The sequence below is a fragment of the Sinocyclocheilus rhinocerous genome, unplaced genomic scaffold (genome assembly GCF_001515625.1).
Source record: "Sinocyclocheilus rhinocerous isolate Xijiao unplaced genomic scaffold, SAMN03320098_v1.1 scaffold839, whole genome shotgun sequence".
Classification (NCBI taxonomy): Eukaryota; Metazoa; Chordata; class Actinopteri; order Cypriniformes; family Cyprinidae; genus Sinocyclocheilus; species Sinocyclocheilus rhinocerous.
The window spans coordinates 1,834,053-1,840,381 of NW_015652287.1; the positions used below are offsets into that span (position 1 = coordinate 1,834,053).

A 6,329-nucleotide genomic window follows, 5' to 3' on the forward strand; every position below is an offset into this window, starting at 1 on the left:
TGTAAAAAAAAAAAAAAAAAAGTTACAACTTTTGGTCCGGCATCTAGAAAATAAAAAAGCTAAGATTTACAATTTCATGTTTCTTCATGAACCACGAGCAACTATTATCTATCCACAAAGAAATAGATCTTCTTTTTTTTGCCCATGTCGGCTGAAACATATATAGTTCAGAGGGTAATACCACTGAAGAAAGAAACACTGATATAAACCAGTAAGCACCATGCAAACCTGTCAAGACAAATGTTTGTTTACTGAATGTATAGAAGGACTGAAGAACACTAAATACTAGAGTTCCAAATCTAAACAGCATATGAGACTTAATTTGTACAATATAATAACATACTTCAACCTGGATTAAGTATTACTCTTTCTATTTTTTTATTAATTCATTAACCTTTTTTCTGTATCCTTTTCTAACTGTACATCATCATTTAATCCTGATTTCATTGTCCTCGTCCCTGAATCTGGAGAAGGGATGTCCAGTTCTCATTTCCAGGTTAGTCTTCCCAAGTTCCGTCAGTGGAGGGCTGCTCCCAGTGCAAGACCTCTCCATCCCTCCTGACATTCCTCCTACAGCAGGAATGCCACTACCACTTAGACTAATGGGAATGGATGGAACGCCTCCATTCTGAATGACAGAGATTTCATTGTTTTTCATTGCTAGTCCATTGGTAATGGCTACAGCATACTGATTCCAAAAGCCTGGGTCTATGTTGATTGCTCGTGCTGCAAGATCCTTCTGAAAGATTTCATTGAATTTAATGGTATCTCCCCCTAGGAGAGCCATCGGATTATCCACTGACAGTCGTCTTCCCCGCCGGGCTGGGGCATTGTTCCACATGTGGGTCCCCATGTGGACCTGAAATGAGAATGCTAGTTCAGTTTATGTGCATCACAAATAAATAAACAGTCTTTATTTATATGCATTTCTTATATACTTTTATAATATTAGTCTGCTTTATAAATGTACATCAAATACATATAACTGAAAACTTGCTTTAGTACATTTTATCTCATTTGAAGTTAGTAACTAGTAAAATTAGTAACAATATAGATGCAAAATGCAATTACAGGGCCAAGCACCTTAGTGGCAGATCTGTTAAAAGAAATTGTAATAGGACATAGTATCCCCAATTATGACTTTAAGCCATAACTAAAACTGCTTATAGCTTAATACAGTTGTTTATAACTTTTTATCAATAGGTAGCATTACAAAATTAGTATGATATTGTTAGAGAATGGTTACAATGACATGCAAAGTTTCATGTCAAGTCACCTTTATTTCTATAGCGCTTTATACAATACAGATTGTGTCGAAGCAGCTTCACAGAGATAAACAGGAAATAGCAGAATCAATTATGGAAACTCATGCTATGGGGAGTTTCAGGTTCTCAGTTGTTCAGTTTCTCCTCTTAAGCAGCTCTAAAAGAAAATAGTGTAATTATTTAGCTGAAGTTCATATCAATCACAGTATGAAGTTAATCAATCAGCTATAAGCAAGTTATGCAAAAGGCAGCAATATTATTCAGTTATTTCAATGTACTCAATGTATCTCAATGTGAACGCCACTGACGATAACCATCCCTCTTGATAAAAACTGCATTTTGGTCCCAGCTTGTCCAGGCATGACATGTTCACAGCTAGATGTAGGGATCTGTGCCGAGGGCTTGTGTAGTTGTCAAGGTCTTTGCTGAGCATTTGTCCCTAGCCCTAGAGCTTGTCTCATTGTGGTCTCTGCTGATAGTGAAGGGCTGTGTTGTTGTCGTTTCTAGGTGCAGGTCCACCCTCTGTCAATATGCTAAAGCATTGTTAAAAGTGTTTTAGCACAGACATGCTCCTGTGAGCATGGAAATACTGCTGCTGCACATATAACATATATGAAATAACCCCTGTGTATAATAACATATGTGAAATTACCCTGTAGCAGATATATACAGGTGGAGCTGGAGAAGATGAAGGGTTTCTGAGTTAGAACCTCTCTACCTGTGCCATCTAGAGTTTCATGACAGAACGTCATATTGCTGTTTATCTAGTGAGATATTCTATTTGTTGTAAACAACCAGTGGTGGACGAAACACACAAATCAGGTACTTGAGCAAAATACAGATACCCTAATAAAATATTACTCAAGTAAAAGTACAAAAGTATTTGATGTTTAATGTACTTAAAGCTGCAGTCCATAACTTTTTTTTTTTGCTTAAAAATTATCCAAAATCAATTTTTGACCAAGTAACCAGCCAGTGATCTCCTTACCCTGGCCTGATTCACAATGGTAAGCTTGTAATAATGTGTTCTAATCTGAGTGGTACAGGAAGTTTTTTGCAGGAAATATGAGCTTGTTCATCTTTCCGTCATTACATCACGTCTATACATAAAGATGGTGTCCCAGCTAGTAGGCTATATCGCATATGACGATGCAGGTGGCGGATCATTCATAGCCTTTTCTCCAAACAGCTGGAATAATTAAATTTATCATTTTGATGGCGTATTGTAATCCAAAAATTTCCAGACGGCAATCATCATTGACAACAGGAGATTCACCCGTAGTCACCAGTAGTCTACAGGTAATGCTAATACACACTAAATGCCAGTGTGGGGGGGGCTTTGGGGGCTTAAGCCCCTGATGTTTTTGAAGATGGACCATTCACTTCACAAATAAAATGTTTTATAAATTTTTATTTGTTCTTCAGATACTATAAATACAACTGTCCGTGATGAAAAGCAGTAGATTACCGCTTACCATAAGTGTTCATTTAACTAAACAAGCTTTGAAACCCTCCTTTGATTTTTTGGATATTTAAATATATAGCCAGATCGCGAACAGATTCAATCACTCTCGCAATCTTGTTAATAAATGACAGGATTCTGCTACGCTATGTCTATTAAACCCTTGAATCACACTATAACATTCAAATCTGCATTCACACTGCTGCTGACCAGAGAGAACAGTTAATGTATATAAAACATCTTTATACAGTCTTTTGTATCGCTATTTCTGTGTTACAAACATTCAAATAATCACAGATGTACTGGAATAAAAGTTTATAGTTCAGATATAGCGATCAAAATAGAATAAATCTCCGTTTTGAAAGTGACTAGACGCTTCAAATTAAGATCGTATCAATTACAACGTAACACCAGCAGGTGGAGAGGAGAAAAGTGACTTAAAAAGAGATTCATTAAAAAAAAAAACATTTGATTGATTCATTCAGGAATGAAACAAGTGAATTGAATCATTTGTTCAACTTATTATTATTATTTTTATTTTTTTTTACAGTTTGTTGAATACTGAATATATTTTATAAATAGACTGCAGCAATTTTTTCTTGAAACTCTAGTAAATTAAATGTTATTTTGTTTAGTTGTCTGTTTTTTTTTTTTTTTTTAGAGTCATGGTGGGAAAAAAATTATATATATTTTAAAAATAAAATTGTTATTCTCCATTCTCAGTTTATCCAGAATCGAGCAGCTCTAGTTGCTCTAGTTTATCCACATGTATTGTAAACAAATAAATTACTTTAATTTCAGATAAAACATCAAATATGTGGTCAGTGAGGTTCAGCACCCAGAACATATACATTTATTTTGTGCTAAGAATTCTACAAATACATTTACATATTTATGTGCTTAATAATAATACCCTGCAATTGTATTTTTTGTATACTAAACTGGTATACTTAAAGTCTGCTAAATCAAAACAACTAATTTTGTGCTTAATGCAATTTAATTTAATTTAATTTAAATATGATTTAATGTAAATAATTATGTGGAAGTAGTGCTAAAGTCCAACTAAAGATGTACAGTATATTTGATTGTGCTAAAGTCGAACTATTGCAAGTATACTTCAGATACACTTTAAATATATTGCATTTAAAGACCAATATTATACAGAGATAATAGTGATATTAAAACACATATTAGGCATAATATTAAGAAATATGCATTGTGCAATAACAAAATACTCCAAATGAAGTTAAATTATAATTGTATAGGCCTATCAGTGATATGTCAATACATATGATAATGGATTCAAATTTTACCTAGTATGAAATAAATGTATTTTAAATAAAATATGGCAGTTTTTTTTTTTTTTTTTTACTGGGGCTAAGCCCCTTATCTCTCCAAACCCTAGCAACGCTCCTGCTAAATACATATAGACATGTAATGCTGATGTTGTTAATATTAACAGTAACACTTTATTTTGATAGTCCACTTTAGACATTCTAACAGTAAGTACCTTTGCAATTACATGTCAACTAGCATTCATTAGAGTATTATTAGACTGTCTGCTTAATATCTTCTAACACTTTATTTTGATGGGTTCACAACATAGTTGCAAATTAATGAGAATTAGTTGACGTAGTTGCAAAGTTACTTATAGTTAGTAGAATGTCTAAAGTTGACTATCAAAATAAAGTGTAACCATATTAACAGTTTGAGAACAAAGTATAACAATAATAATAATTTGCATAGTTTGATGTGATATTAGCTAAGAGATCATTAGATTTAATGGCCATTAATGATGCAATGTAATGTTTTTTCTTTTCTTTTTTTTCAGTTGGTCAGAACAAAAGTGGCAGACATGTTACTTACTTTTTCAGATGACATTTTCTGGTTAAACTTTGTATTTGGGTCATATTTCCAAGACATAGAATCTGTAATTCCGAAGTACAGTATCCACACTGGTGTGGTGACTGACAGCCGCCACATACTCCTCAAAATATTAAGATTCATCCACACTGAGGAGCCATGCCGATGCACAAGCCATGTTAAGATAATAATTCCACAAATAATAATTGCAGGTTTCAAACAGACGGCGACAAACTGCCAACAAAGAGACAAAACTTACGGACTTCAGCTTTAAGTATTAAAAGTAAAAAGCACTGATTGGTGAATGTTTATTTTGTAATTTTAACTTATATAATTATATTTTATATTTAATACTTTTATATTACATAATCCTACTGCTCAAAATATCTGGGAGAGGGGGCTTGTCATATATTCAAATATCAATTTAAGTTAATGATACTTCATGTGTGCAAACAAGTGAAAAAAAAAAAACATTTAAAGGTGACATATCATGAAAATATGACTTTTCCAGGTTTTAAGTGCTATAGTCAGGTCCCCGGTGCCAGGTCTACCAACCAAGGAAACATGAAAAGATTAACCCAGCAACTTTGTTTTAAGCCTTTTTCAGCAAGCGTCTGAAAAAACGAGCGCGTCTGATTTCACTCCCCTAGTGACGTTGCAAAAGGGATCTCATTATAATATTACCACCCCTTAATCTGTACATTTCCACTCACGGCGCCGTCATTTCATTTCGCAAGCGACAAAGGTGTACCAGCTCTAATGCCATGACGAAAGTTTGAGCAAAACATGCTAACTGTTCTGTCTTTGGCTGCACTGATGAGCACAGAACACTATTTAGAGTCCCAGCCTCAGAGGAGACAACAGAGCAGTGGAATTATTGATTTATTTACTGTATATTACACTGGTGCCACACATATTATATTATGAATTTATATTATTTTACGAACAAATCTAAATTAACATATACATTTTTTTTTTTCTGTGATTTAAAATAGTGACAATTTTGTGTCGTGATTACGTAATGTCGTCATCGCGCAATGACATCACAACATCATTTAGCAACAAATCGACCTTCCTTTGGCAACTTGAAAATTAGTTGAAAATTAGTTGGCAACACTGTAAAGACTGTCAGTCAGCGTGGGTTTTGATGCTTACGGTCGTTAGACGCGCTGCTCAGGATGGAGATGAATCGCCGAATAAAGGATTTGGGTCTGTTCCTCGCAGTCGTATGGATTCGGAATATTTTGATTACAGCGCACAAATAAAATTGTTTCATTTCGTAATTATGTTGCGTTTTTGGTGTATTTTATAGTTCTATTGTCAGTCACAGCATGTCCGAGAAAATGCCTTTTGTGGCCCATGGCAACAAAGTAAACATTACATGACAAGTAAAGGTTAAACGATTGCAGAAATGTTATTTATTTTAAGGGTTTAAAGTGAAGTCTTGATTAACATTATGTAGGCCTATTCTTGGAAACGAGCTGACAGCAGAAATCACACAGAACAGAACAAAATGTTATCATTTCATATTAAGTAAACGAGTAAACAATTTAATAATGCAATTGAAAACAAAGTAATTGATATGACAACTAAAAAGAACAATAATAATAAGATTATTGCCGCGATTTCAATATATTCAAGGATTCATTTTTAGGTGTCATCAATACGTCAGTTTTGTACGTTTTAGTGCCTGTAAAAACGTAAGTAAATGTACGTTTTATAGAACCACATTTTACGTA

General features: G+C 33.8%; 1 pseudogene; it reads right to left on the bottom strand.

Annotated features, from left to right (window-relative positions):
- Positions 1-427: 427 nt before the first annotated feature.
- Positions 428-6,329, bottom strand: part of LOC107714415 (sal-like protein 3) — a 42,360-nt pseudogene continuing 36,458 nt past the window's right edge.